Source organism: Cynocephalus volans, chromosome 2, assembly GCF_027409185.1.
Source record: "Cynocephalus volans isolate mCynVol1 chromosome 2, mCynVol1.pri, whole genome shotgun sequence".
Lineage (NCBI taxonomy): Eukaryota > Metazoa > Chordata > Mammalia > Dermoptera > Cynocephalidae > Cynocephalus > Cynocephalus volans.
The window spans coordinates 131177903-131193613 of NC_084461.1; positions in this window are offsets into that span (position 1 = coordinate 131177903).

Genomic DNA, 15711 nt, shown 5'->3' on the forward strand with positions numbered 1-15711 from the left:
GCAAGAGTTATAAATACAATCCTTAACAAAACACATCCATATAGACACATTCTGAAAACTTTTCAGAATTTCTCAAGGAAACAATCATATAAAATTAACCTTTTGAAGAGCTCCTGCTTATACACAGGAAAAGGACTACTAGAGTTCTGCAAGATGCTTCCAGAGAGTTCAGGAAGTGGTTGGATCACTTCCAGTTGCCAGACTGCGAGGCACTCCTTTCTGGAACATGAGGCATTTAATGCTCACAAATAGGCTAAGAGGTTAAAACAACTGAAGCCCCACCTAGCCAAGCCTGCATGACTCATCAAAGAGTAAGCCTGGCTTGGGGTTTTATTCTATTATTGCACCCAGTTCCTGAATCTCATTCTGCCTGTGTGAGATCCCTGTTCTGATGACTGCTGCATCCCTACCTGAGCACCTGCCTCTGTAACCAGCACAGTAGCTCAACCTTCTGGTACTTTGCACCTCTAGGTTGTGATCTGTCATCTCTCCTCCTCTCCACTTTACCACTTCCAGAAATGGGGTGCATTGGCAGATACTCCCAAACACTGGAAGAATTCTGTTATGATCCCTGGTTTTCCTGTCTCCCTGGTTGCCCTACCTCTGTTTTGGTTGCCTGTCTGGGCTCCAGTTCTTTTGGGGTTTTTTTGTTTGTTTTTATCTATGAGATCCACAAACCACTTCAACTAGCATGTTTGCTGCCACACCCTTTAGATGTTAACTTGTCCTCCCTGTCAGACTGGAATTATTCATGAAGCCTACATAATATAATGATTAAGATTGGGGTGGGGGTGGGAGGCTTTGGAGGTGGAAAGTTCTAGGGCTTGCTACTTCTAGTAACCTTGGGTTAACCTCTAAGTTTCAGTTCCTGCATCTCAAAATGGGGACAACAGCAGTTCCTTACAGATTGGCATAAACTAATGTACATATAGTGCATAATATTGTGCCTGGAATGTAATTAGTTAACGATAAATTGTAGATTTAAAAAATAATAACAACAAAAATCTGTGGCTGTCATAATTTGCTCCCTAAGCACATGCTGGCTTTAATTTAGGTTCTGGCACCTCCTGGTCTTCTTTCCACCCCACTCTATCACAACCACTCCCCCTGCCTAACCCTGTCCTGAGATACAACATCACAAACCTCCTGTTAGAGCAGACCATCACTGTTACAGCAACAGAAGTCAGCAGAGTGGATTGACTGCAATAAAATGAGAATGCACAACACCCCCAATAGGGCCTTTGGAAGGCCTTTTTTTTTTTTTTAATTATCCTTATTTTTGGAATAAAAGAAAACTGTATATATATATCTTCTGGTTTTGAGCCCCCTGAAAGTAGGGGATTAGATCTTGTCCATCTTTGTATCTAAAATGGATATTTGTTGAAAGAAAGTGAGCAGAAATGCTGGGTACCGATCAAGCTTTATTAAAGGAAGAAAATCTGCCAGGCTGCACTCAAAATCTGGAGGACAGCACCAGCTGTGGGGGTGGGAGAGTTTACATGGACTGTAGGGTGCCAAGGGCTGGCTGATACAATCAAGGAGGGGCATTATGATAATGCGGAAGCTAAGTGACCAGGGTGGAGAACTGTGCAAAAGAGTTTCTGTTTCTTAGAAATCATGCGGTTTCTCGTAAAGGGAAGGGAGGAGGGGTTGGGGCCATTTTGTGCTTGGCCTTGCCTAAAACGGCACCAGTTATGTTCAGAACCTATCATTTATTTATTTGTTTCTATACTGCCTGAGACATAGTAGGCAGTGCCTGACAGATATATGTGACATATTTTAAACTGTCAGTGAAAACAACCTCAAAACCGGTTGTAGGCTGAATGTACTGAGAGCCATTTATTAAATATCCTAATGGCATAAAGAGCCCCGCACTGAATTCTACACTGCCTGAAATAACAAAAGGAACCAGTATTACTTAGCCAAGGGCAGAGAATAGGAGAACCAACTCAATACCTCCACAGATGCAGAAATGTTTCTAGAGCCTGTGATTGCATGAGTTTCCTTGCTAGAAGAGAGGAAGATAGAGGTAGAATTAGGTGACAGCTGGTAGCCTGAGTAGCAGTAAAGAATGAGAGTTAGGGAAGAGGCGTAGAAAAGCTTTCAAAGACAGAGCTCACATGCTATTCTTAAACTGAGTGATAGACATATGAGCATTTGTATTATTGTTATCATTATTATTATTTTTTAAACCAGATGTTTATTATATACATTATTAAATATGATTACTGTATGGAAAAATAGAGAAAAGGTAAGGAAGACAAGGAGAAAAGTAGGTGTTCCCAGGTATAAATTGGCCCTGAATTTGAGAAAATCTGGTAAGTGAAAAGCATCAATATACTCATATTTGCTTTTAAGGCATTCTCCAATATATACAGGCCTCTTTGACCATTGGGACATTTTTCCCTCAAGGGACTTACTCTTCTCCTAAAATGGTCCTAAGCTGACCAGGGAACAAGCCTACAAAGGAGACCACTTTACAGAGAAAGTGATAAAGGCTGGAATAGGGCATTTTGTTGCTCAACTGGCCTGAATATTTCCATTTTTTCTGTGAAAGTTTCCATGAAGAGTAAAGCTAAGAATCAAGGGCATTTTCTGGCAGAAACTTTTGGTCAAAAAAGAGACCTCAAATATTGAATCAGTGATTCAGAAATCCAGAGATTTCTTTTTTTTTTTTTTTTTGTCTTTTTGTGACTGGCCACACCGCGCTCAGCCAGTGAGCGCACCGGCCATCCTTTTTTTTTTTTTTGTCTTTTCCGCGACCAGCACCCAGCCAGTGAGTGCATCGGCCATTCCTACATAGGATCCGAACCCGCGGCGGGAGCGTTGCTGTGCTCCCAGTGCTGCACTCTCCCAAGTGCGCCACGGGCTGCACCGGCCATCCTTATATAGGATCCGAATCCGTGGTGGAAGCACTGCTGCGCTCCCAGCGCCGCACTCTCCCGAGTGTGCCACGGGGTCGGCCCCAGAGATTTCTGAATATCACAGACCAATCACATTTCCTCTTATAATTATTTAATGCAAAATAAAGTAAAAATCACAATAGAAAGCCAAGACAAAAAATCAATTGCAACCTTTAAGAAATCTTCTCATTATTTTACCCCTTATCCATATATAGATACAAGTTGCATATATTGGTAACAATATCATAAATATAATTTTGTATTCCATTCTGCTTAATGTTAAACCATAAGAATATTTCAATTTTTCTTTTGTCTTTTTTACTTTCCTCCCCAAACAATAGCCTCCTAAAATAACCAGCACTAAGAGAAATCTTAAAATTAAAAAAGTAACTATCACAGTACTAATGTAGGGTTGTAAATTTTGTTATATAAAGACACTAATAAAAATTATCATTTACTTTCATAATTATTTTATAATATGAAATAATAGTTGTAATCTGGCATCATCTTTATTACTAAATGGTTCTTATTTTTTCTCATTCTGCCTCAGAATAGCCTAAAGTGTCTTCTGAACCAGGCACCAGCATTTAAGAGCCACTCACAAAGGCCAGTGGTCCTCAAATGGCTTTGTAAGGAACTCTAGGAAGTTTCTGGGGTTGCTACAACAGCAGAATGAAGAAAAAGCAGTCCCAAAAAGTTGGGCTCCTCTACTCCCACTTCAATTAAGAGATTCTTCTCTTTTTTATATATTTTTACAGTGTGTTACAGAACGATTCCCTAGTTTTACCACAGGCTAGCTGTGTGAATTTAGGCAAGGTTTTAATTTCTCTGGATCATCTTCCTTCCTTATCAGTCACTTTTTTTTTTATTAGTTCTTTGTTTACCTTTCCAGAGAATAGGCAAATGTATGCAAATACAAATATAGAGTCTTCCTTCTCAGACTTCTTTTTACAGACCAAGCAGTAATTATTATGCACCTTGAACTTTTCATTCAACAGTGAAAATGGAGATAGACTTATTCCCTGTCATAGCTGCGTAGTGCTGTAATGTGTCGAGCTGGCAGGTTCATTTAACCAGCCCTCTGGATAAAGACATTTGAAAGTGTCAGGGACAAAGTTAAAAAAAAAAAAAAAATCTTCCACTAATCTAGAAAACCTCTCCACAAACAGAAGAGAAAGAAAACAATTGTATGATTGAATAAACGTTAAGTGAGACTGCAGTGAGCATTGCAGACTGTCCACTGAAGAGACTGCAAAGGCAGAAAGAAATTTCATTCTCTTATACATCCAGGCAGGTGAACCTAATCAGTCACTTTAGTATTCTGTTTGTACCCACTTTGTGGAATTTTGGTAAGTATTAAAGAAGCCCACGAATGAGAATTGCTTAGAATATTCCTGGCGCATAAGAAGCATTATTATTACTGTTTAAAAAATACAAAGCACTCATGGCTATAATCCTCACACTGAACACAGATGGGAGTTTCCTTGCAGGGTTCCTAACAGATATGCATGTATCTTCTTCTTGGATTCCTTGAGTGAACAGGAGCTCACTTCTTCCTAAGGTAATCATTAATGAGGAACTATCACTATCAAAAAAGTTCTTATTTTTATCAAGATCAATCAAGCTAAATTGACTTCATATTATTTACCTCCTCATTTGTCCTAAATATAGCCCTGGGGACCACAGAGAAAAAATCTAATTAAGAACCCTCTTGATATCTTTAAGACCTTGTGTACCTCTTGAGTTCACTAATATTTGTTGAAGAAAAAACTTGTACCAAGTCCTGTACTAAATGCATTATATCATGATCTCATTTAAATTGCAAAACAACCTATGAACACAGACCTTTTAAAAATCACAAGATTGTAACTTCTTGAAGATAATTTTTATAACATTAATCATGGTATATCTACCACCTACTTTAGTTATGGAACATAATAGGAATTTTTTTTAAAAGCAATAAATTAATAAATGAATTTTTTTCTCGCTTAATGAAAATGATATTTAGTGAAGACAAATATGTTGTCCAACAGAAACAGGAAATGGTAGAGTTATAATTAAGAGCACTGTTTGACTTCAGAACTCAAGTGTTTCTTTCTTTCTTTTCTTTTTTTTTTTTTGGTAGCTGCCTGTGCAGATGTCTGAACCCTTGACCTTCATGTTGTTAGCACCATGCTCTAACCAAGAACTCAAGTTCTTAAACACTGCTACACTGTGCTCCCTAGGCAACATCATAATCCCTACCCCCATAGCAGCTCATCTAAACAGATTCTGGCTATCTTTATTCATTTACAGGGAAATAAATGTGAGGTCTTTGTTGCCCAGCCTTTTCAGGCCATGGGCACTATGTTCATTAGTGTTACAGAGAGTGCCATCAAACCCAAAAGGCAAGATAAACTGCCAGTGGTCTTGTCACAGAGCCATAGAATGGCTCTTTGAAAACACCATTTTGCATAGTCAAAGTCCTTGCAACTTTCTGCAAAGGGCATAAATGAAGAACATTTTGTTAAAATTTTTATTCAAGATAACTAAGTTACTTCCTAATGTTTGGCATAGAAGTATAAATGTTGTCCTTCTATTGGACAATGGCAATGCAGTTGAAGATCACTAGCTAAGTGTGCCCCTTGAGACTGAACACAGTGTAGATCTCTAGTTCTTTATCATTCAAAATGTACTTGGTCTCATAGGGTTAGCCCTGTTTGGAGACAAGGATATTATGGCCAAAGCATCAGGGACAGCCCAGGTTCTGCACCATTAGATTCTTAACATATCCACAAGGATCCTCATCCTAGTGATAAAGAATGCCAGTGATCTTCCCTCTGAGAAACTTAAATAAGCTTCCAACAGAGAGCAGGTAGATTCATAGTAGATGTCTGGCCAATGTGACAAATGCCCTCACCTGTCCAATGCCAAAGAATGGACACGGAGACATGAAGTATGGGCAGGCACACCCAAAACAGTTACAGCAAGTAATTTATTCCCTAGTGCGCGAGTCCCTCCCCCAGTTCCTCACCAGCTGAGTACTATGGGGTGTACAATCTTCCCAGACATCTCCTAAGTTTTATTATTTCCTTATAAGGCATCTTCTTGTCTGGTGGAAAGGTGTGGGCTCAGGACAAGCCCAACAAAAAGGCCCACCAAATGTCCTGAGGAGGAAGAAGAACCAGGAAAAAAGAACAAAGGGCTGGTGACCAGCCGACATCTTGAGAAGTCATTTTCGGCAGAGTGTACTTTCTGGGATTGCCATATCTGCAAGCTAGTTAAGCACTTTTGTTGAGCTATTCTTGCAAATGAATCACTTAGGCTATTTTCTTATAGCTATCTCTCTCACTAGTTCCATTCATTGCACCACCAAATTCAGGGCTCTAGAGAAATTTATTCCCTACTGGAAAGCCTTGTCAACCAGGATCAGTGAATGGATTCCTCTGCTTTGTGACCAGTCTGGAACCTGACCTAAAGAGGAACCTGGCTAGGGCCAAGTCACCTGGTGATGAGAGCCATACTGATTACTGCACCAGGCACACATGAAATGGAGCTATTGCAAAAAATGAGTACTGAACCCAGGAACCTGTTTTTAAGACTTATTTCAGATACTTACTAGTTCTGAGATCTTGGACAAGTTATTTAACTTCTTTAAGGCCCAGTTTCCTCCTCTATAATATGAAAGTGATGGTAATACCCACCTCAGACTTATATGTTAACCAAATGACATAATATATGTGAACATGCTAAGAGTTGTTCATGCACACATTCAAATGTAAAATAGCACTAATTTGGATCATATTATGTAATCATCTTTCACAAGGAAATCTTTTCCATGATTTATTGAGTCTTTTAAACCTGTTCCAGGGTCCTGTTCTGGGAAATAGCCATTTCTTAACAGGGATGTCCAGGATATAATGCAAGCCTTAAATAGGCTAAGCTGATAATAACAGGTCACTTCTCTTGCCTCTACCTTACTTCCCTCAGCCACTTTCAGCATTTTGGGAGCAACAGGACCTCTTGATCCTACCACTTTCATTTATCTTCTTATCTGAAAGTCTCTGTCCAGGAAATCCTGGGATTCTTTCATCTCAAAGATGAGAAAGTCTGCTTTGTTTTTTTCATTTTAATGTATTTTTCTCTCTCTGTCAAGAAATCACTGAATCACATAATCCCTGGACCATAAAGGCCACCTAACCCAATATCCTACTATATAAGAAAGCTTCCTGTGAGATCCCTGAAAAGTGATCATCATCTCTTCTACACTTTGATGCAAAAACTCTCTTGCTGAAAAAACTAGCCCATTATTGACCAGTCTGTATCACTGGAATATTCTTATTTTTCGGAGTAGAAATCAACATTGATTCAACTCATCATCTGTGATAGACACAAGATAAAAGTTTAAAAATATATCAAGCATTTGTCCATTCCATATTTACTGAGTACTAAATATGGCCTAGCATCATTTACTAAATTAATCTCTCATTTTGATGATCACCTTCCCAATCCACAGCCCTTTTTCCTGTACTCCACCCCCGATTATCCCCCAAAAGAGCAATCACAGTATTCCCACCCTTAAGTGAGTTGAACCTGATCGTTATTTTGATTCAAATCTTTGAAGAGAACTCCATGTCAACAGGCACAGACTAAGAACTAAAGCAAATAAACATATTTTCCCCCCCAAAATAAATGATTTTTATTTTATTTTAGATGCAAAATGTGTCCCAGAGAAAATGGTCATTTCACAACATGCAGTATAGAATTAGTCCTTTTATGTAATCTAAAATTTGAGATGACTTTCTATCTCAAAATCAAAAGCATTTCCATGTATTTTTAATATATAAAAGATATGGTTTAGACTCACTTATCCAGAATCATCAGATATAAATTTGATATGATATGTAATTTATTACATAGCTAGCTATTTACCCCTTTGAATATTAAAGCTGGTTTCATAGAAAAAATTTTAGATTTAAACAATTACTAAGTTGAGTCAATGGAGCATAGTAACCAAGTTCACTGGCTACACAGTGAGACAGAATTTTTTGGTTCCCAGCTTTGTCACTATGTGACTATGACAAGTCATTTTAATTATCTGAACCTTAGTTTCCTAATTTATAGAATGAGGATAATTATAATAGCTACCTTATTAAATTGCTGTGAGCTTAAATGCTATAATTCCTGCAAAGAGTTTAACATAGCCCTTTGCACATAGTAAGAATTCTAGGATGGCTAGCTAGTGATATTAAAAAATGGTCATTTGTATCTTTATTTACTCATCAGAGGATGAAGAACATATTTTAACCTTATTCACTGTAAAAAATTCTCTAAAAATATATTTTAGAGAATTCTCATATAAGGTAATAAAAACTTTCAACTACTCGGCAAGCAATCTAAGCAACATCCTTAGTTCTCTTTGAGGCTGTGCCTCATAGTAAAAGAGTAACAAACTAGTATAGAAGTTAGGTATATATACTTTGAAGTTACTGGCTTAGGTTGAATTAATAGTTTTTCCACGTAGAAGTAGTAAAAATAATTATAGCAAATACTTGTGCATATAGACCTTTTTTTATGCCAGCTACTTCTGTAACTGGCTTATGCACATAAACCCATTTAATTCTCAAAACTATATAAGGTAGATACTACTACCCCATTTTACAGATGGAAAAAGTCACAGAACGGTTCAGCAATATGCCCCAGTTTACAGAGGTGAGATTTAAACCCAGAAATTCTAGCAGCAGAGTCCCTACTTTTAACCACTACACCACACTGCCTCTGCTTGGGCATGAGGTGAACTGATGCTGAGAAATAAAAGGAGAGCATAGAGGAGAGGGCAGCTCTCTGCTGAACTGTTGAGGATGGAATGGAGAGAGAGAGAACAAAGGAGAAAAGTTAGGAGACATTTGGAAATGTTAACATGAATCTGCACAAGATCAATGAACAGGAGGATAAAGTAGGGCATGAACAACTGGAGATAAATTTCAGTTGCAAACTATTCAATACAGTTGTTGAGGAACAGTCAAATACTTAGGATGCTGTTGAAGTTTTGGGTTTGGACAATTGGGTACCTGATGATGCTATTATTTCTCAGTCATGGTTTTCTATAAAACTAGGCACAGAATTTGTTGCCTTCAGTGTGTTCCAACCCTTCACACTTAATGCCTAATGCGGTCTTACATTTTGCAAAATATTGTCACTCTTGTTTCCATTAGAGTCTGTGGTTGTTCTTGGCCTGCACCATATTTTATGTAATTCCAGCACCCATCTCACTGCCTGAATAACAGTAGGTACACAACATGTGGAAGAATAAATAAATGGTAGGTGCAAGTTGAGAGAAAGTTGAGTCAAATTTTGAACATCCTAAGGTTGAAAGTGCTGTAGAATATTCAGGTGGAGGTGTTCAGCAATCGACTAGAAATTCAGAACAGGAGTTCTGGGAAGGTAACAGATATCAATGCAGATTTTGTAGTCATCTTGGTGTATAATTGAAGCCAAAACTAAACATAATAACTAATATTTAGTCCTTACTAATTATAATACACTATACTAAGGACTAAACATGCTTGATTGCTTTTATTATTTCTCACTACAAATGCATGAAGTAGGTGTGACTGTATCCACATTTTACACACAAAGAATAAGAACCTGGAAATTTTAGTAATTTACAGAAGTTTACTTCTTTCATTTATCTCATAGGAAATAAAGACCAGATTTTCTTATTTAGAGAATGCCAGATTTAAGTGAAAAGGCCATATCCTTGGAATCAAAAATAGCTTTGAACAGTTAATATACATTATTAAAACTATAAAAATATTTTTCTTATAAGAAGCTGCCACTAGGAAAAGAGTGGTTATATATCAAAGATTATAAAGCTATAGGCAAAACCTATTCCCAAAACTAGCATTTTTGTTCCAAAGTTAAATATATAAATGGCTTCTTTTCCATATTCTTTATAAATAAACTTCATTTGGAATATATTTTTGGAATTTAATGTGTCATATATTTGCTCTAAGAAATAGTATTCTGCTGATGTATAGGATGTTTATATAAATTATGTTAGTTTTCTCATAGCATAAGCTGTTTGTTAAGATGAGCCAGAAAGTCATAAAGTATTCCATCATCAAATCCATTGTATAAATTCTATCCCCATGAAGCCCACTACATTGTCCACCAGGCCACATTGAATAGCTCTAGTGACAGGAAACTCTCCTCCCTCTCAGTTTACATAACACATTTCTGAACAGCTCTGACAGCTAGAAAGAGCCCAGATTTTTTGTTCTGTATGTCAAAAATTGGAAAATGGTTTAAGTATTTTGCTAAACCTAAGACAGTTTTGTTCTGCTAGAAGCTATGAAGGAGGATCTGAAGAATTCTTTATATAGACTAAAATAGCTTAATAGATTCACAGTGATTGTCTTAAAAGACACATTAGTACTATATCAAGAAACAGAATAAAGTAATTAAACAAGAAGAACATATCCTTTGTATTAATTATTTCCAAAATGTATTATTTATGAAGGTAAACAAAGCATAAAATATATCTGGCAATTTAGTCAGGTCTTCTCAACCTCTGCCAAAAAGAATAACAAATCAGAATTAAAGGAAGCTTCTAAATTATTTTGACTTCCTTGAAAATAAAAATTAATAAAATCATGACTGAAGGGAGATTGAGTATGATGAATTTTTAAAGATATTTTTCTTTAATTTAGTACACCAGTTATTAAGATATTCTCAGGCTGTAGTTATTCCACTTAAAATTGTTGACAAGTAGGAACAAGTTTTCTGAGTCATAATGGCACCATGTAATGTTAAAAAAATGCTTACAGGCTTAGTATTTGTCACTTGTCTTTATTTTCTCTCCATGAACAAGTATTAATAAATTTAAATGTTTACAGTTGGGCTGGTGAAGTAGTTCTGAAATACTTTATAGTGCAGTCTAAGCACAAGAGGCAATTACTGCCCAGGAAAAGGATATCTTTTTATGTACCAATATATATTTAATTGCTTTTTAAGTAAAATGGACCAAAAGAACATTCTTTCTGAAAATTTTAGCATGAAAATTAAATCTTTTGACTTTAGTCATAATAAATGGTGAATGGCCATTATAGTGCTTCTTTCTGCTTGAAATTTGTCTCTTAGTTAATAGTGGGAATCAGCTGTGGAATATTCATAAAGCAAATGCACTTCACAGGGCCTGGTTTTCCAAAGCCTTGCAGTTTCAAATATTGACTTTGTGGAGGACTGGAAATTTTCCTCAGGCTATAAAGTCTCTGGTGTAAGATAAAGATTTGTAACACAATAAGGTTGATGGCTCAAGGACAGATGGGTTACTGATTGATATGTAAAGATACTGAGAAATTTCTGTAAGAAGAGAATGTTTGCTAAGATCAAGCTTTTGTTGATAGAACCACTTAATTGCCTTACTGGAATGTCATCTGCCTTGTTTCACTGAAAGTTACTAGCCTATACTGTTAAACTATAACCCCACCTATGTTCTCCTCCTGTAACTTCCTGGTCTGGAAAATAAATGCAGGAAGAGAACCCTAATTTGGGGTTAATGTCCCAAGGAAGGGATGCCTCTTGCTTCAGGGTTCCAGGGAAGTTAACCACTTTGGGGCTTCTCACTGCTCAGAAGAGATGGGCTTTGAGTAATTCTTTGTGGCTCCATCACCCAGAGGAAGTGGGGTGACAAATCCATGGGGGGCAAAGTGACAATCAGCAGCTCAAAGGGCCTAAGACATGATTTTTTCTAACCCAGGCAGGGAAATAAACCTTATAGTTTACTTGGTTCATGTGGATTCTGTACTAAAATCTGAAAAGCCTTCATACCTAAGAAGATAACAGCTTTGACTTTTGATAACTAGAAAATGAGGTTTTACCAGGAAATGCTAACATCCCATGAAGTATGACATTGAGAACTGCCCTGAATTGAGACTCTCTGACTGTTCCCACCCTCCCAAGTGGATTGGTCTGAAATGTTGAGGAAGAGAATCAAGATAAAGTTGTGCATGTTCCAATGGGTAATTTTCTGTTCTTCCATTACATTTTTTTTTTTTTTGATCCATAAGACCAGAAATTTATCTTATACACCTATTTGGTTACATTATCTTGGGAGTTCAACAAGGGTGCCTCGAGCATTCTTGAAACCCTTTCATATATCAATACATCAAACAAAAAATTATTGAATTCCTAAATGCATGGTACAGTGCTGAGCTATGAGGATATAACAGTGAACAAAACAGACACTGTCCTTGCTTTTACTGAGTTTCCCTTTTGGCTGCAAAGACATGATTTAGTCGGGAAGATATGAAGTTAAGTACAATGCCTTAAATTTAACAGCCAAGCAATAAATATTCCTTGAATAAACAATAATTGAGTTTAAGTAGCATTTTCATTGTGTTAATCTCTACTTGAAAATTCCCAGTGGACACTCTTTGAGAATTCAAGAAATATAAAAAGTGGTTCCTGACTTTATGGAACTCGCATTTGAGCCTGGGAGACATGTATATAGAGAACATTTGTAAAAACAAATAAGTAATACAAGAATCCACAGAATAAATACCAAATAACAGACACTAAATATTATAGGTGAGCAGAGGATGAAACAATCACTAGGCAGGGATACTGTGAGAATGCTTTTGGAGGACCTGGACCTTATCCTGTAAATGCAGCTAAAGACCTCTTACCCTAGAACCTCCTCTTTGATAACTTATTGGCTCACTCTCCTCCAACGATATCTTTTGTCTCCGTTTTTGATGCTACCACTACATGTTACATATTTTTCCATTATCTGCCAAATCAAAATGTAATTGTTGGCTGATAAAACTCCACCGCTGGAGTATGGATTAAAAGTGGGATTTCATCTTCTCATCTTCTGCCACCACAACCTAACAAAGTCTAAATACACTTAGATGTTCAACACACTGTTGAACTAATGTTAAAGGTTGTTCTAGAAGACATACCCTGAAACCACCACAGGACATCACTGAACCCAGGTATGCATTCAATACCCTGATTCCCCCTCCTTCCACACAGGTTCTTAAATAACTGATGGGGTTAAAGGAATAAACGTTAGTTATTTGCCAAAAGGGCTGATTGTGTGAATGTTTACTTGATTTAAGCTTTTTTTTGTTTTACTTGGTTTAAGAAATTGATATCAGAGTCTTTAATAAGGTAAGGCTTCTGAAATTAGGGTAGAACTAATAAAAAATAACAGCTAGGTAGTTTCCATATCTTGGTTATTGCGAATAACGCTGAAATGAACATGAGAGTGCAGGTATCTCTCTGACATCCAGATTTCAATTCCTTTGGATATATGCCCAGAAGTGGGATTGTTGGATCAAATGGTAATTCTTTTCTTCTGAGAACCCTCCGCAGCAGCTGCTCCAAGTTTCATTCCCACCAACAGTATACAAGCGTTCCCTTTTCTCCACATCCTCGCCAACACTTACTGTCTCTTTTTTTTCTTTGTTCTTTTGATAATAGCCATTCTAACAGGTGTGAGGTAATATCTGTGTGGTTTTAATTTTAATTTCTCTGATGATTAATGATGTTTAGCCCCTTTTTATATACCTTTTGGCCAGTCGTATGTCTTCTTTGGAAAAATATCTATTCAGGTCCCTTGCCCATTTTTTAATAAGATTTTTTTTTTGCTATTGAGTTATAAGGGTTTCTTATACATGAGGGTACTTCAAAAAGTTTATGGAAAGATTCATATTACCTTTTAATTCTATTTTTCCATGAACTTTTTGAAGTATGCTTGTACTTTTGATATTAAACCTTTATCAGATATATGGTCTGCAAATATTTCCTCCCACCCTGCAAAATGTCTTTTCAATTTTTTGTTTTCTTTGCTGTGCAAAGCCTTTTATTTTGATTTAATCACATTTTGTTTTTGCTTTTGATGCCATATGCAAACAATCATTGCCCAGTCCAACATCTAGAAGCTTTTTCCCTATGTTTTCCTCTAAGAGTTTTATTGTTTCACGTTTTACTTTTAAGTATTTAATCCATTTTGAATTCATTTTGTATGTGGTGTGAGATAAGGGCCCAATTTTATTAATTTTCATGTAGATATCAAATTTTCTCAACACAACTTATTAAAGAGACTGTCTTTTTGGAGCCGACCTGGCCTCCGGACGAGCGGTAAGATTTCATCTGGGGATCCGGCAACTCCCTGGGAGGCAGACGCAGGCAGACCGGCGGGTCCGGGGAACCGAGCAGTGGTTTGCGGCCGGCAGCTCTCGCTGGTCCGTGAAAGAAGTCGGCGGGCCCAGCGGGCACCAGTCAGAGTGGAGGTCAAGATGGTGGAAGAGGAGAGCTGCCCGCCGCTTTTCCGACAGAAGTAGAAGCAGCCTGAGGCCCACGCCAGACGCAGCTGTAGCAGAATCGGTGCAAAGGAACGGCTTTGAAAGGGTGTCTTTACTCTGCCAAGAACCGGGAATCTTCCCCCAACCCGCGCGTGTGACCCGCCGGTGCACCGCAGCCCGCGTCGCAGCTGCAGCTGCAGAGGGGGAAACATGGAGGCCTGAGCTGGCGTGTGTCACCCCGGGCTGCAGCGGTGACCACGGCTTCTGACCCCCCGCCCCCACCCGCCCGTCCCTGGAGCTGGAAGCAAATCAACCCGCGGCTGAGACAGGGAGACGTCCAGCGGGAGAGGCAGAAGTTCCACGAAGACCACATGCCCTGCGGGGCCGCCACTGTGTGATCCAACAGGTAGGCTTCACTGATGCCACCCGGCTTCATTCCCAGCCCAGCCCAGTGCACACAGAGTGGGGAGACGTCTGGCAGGAGAGGCGGGAACTCCACAGAGTCCACGCTGCTGCCGCGCAATCTAGCAGCAGGTAGGCTTCACCACCGCCACCAGGCTCCATCCCAAGCCCGGCCTAGTGCGCACAGAGCAGGGAGACATCCTGCAGGGGAAGGGGAAGCTCTGCAGAGACCACATGCTCTGCGGTGCCTCAGCGCATCCCAGCAGCCCGGACCAGAGCACACGGAACAGGGAGTCACTGAGGTAGCAATACCAAATTGGCAACCACAGCAACATCTTAGTCAGTCAATAGTGTCAAACCTGTGGACTGTGAAACCCCCTGCCACAATGAATAAACATCAAAGAAAAGATACCAGAAATACGAAAAATCAAGAAAGTATACCACCAAAAGATAATAAATCTCAAGCTCTAGATCCTATAAAACAAGAAGTCCTTGAAATGACTGACAAGGAATTTCGAGTGATAATTCTAAGGAAACTGAATGAGATACAAGAAAACTCAGCTAGACATCATGATGAAATGAGGAAAAGTATACAGGATCTGAAAGAGGAAATGTACAAGGAAATCAATGCCCTGAAAAAAAATGTAGCAGAACTTGCTGAACTGAAGAAGTTATTCAGCAAAATAAAAAACACAACGGAGAGCTTAACCAACAGGCTTGTGGAAGTTGAAGAAAGGACCTCTGAACTTGAAGATGGGCTGTTTGAAATAACACAAGCAGACAAAAAAAAAAAAAAAGAAAAAAGAATAAAAGGCATTGAAGAAAATCTGAGAGAGATATCAGATAACCTTAAGCACTCAAATATCCGAGTCATGGGTATTCCAGAAGGGGAGGAAAACGGAGATTGCATTGAAAACATATTCAACAAAATAGTGGCAGAAAACTTCCCAGGTATAGGAAAAATCACACATCTTCAGATCCAGGAAGCTCAACGATCTCCAAATGTATTCAACCCAAAAAGGTCTTCTCCAAGACATGTTATAGTCAAATTGGCAAAACTCAAAGACAAAGAGAGAATCTTAAAAGCTACAAGAGAGAAGTGTCAAATCACCTAT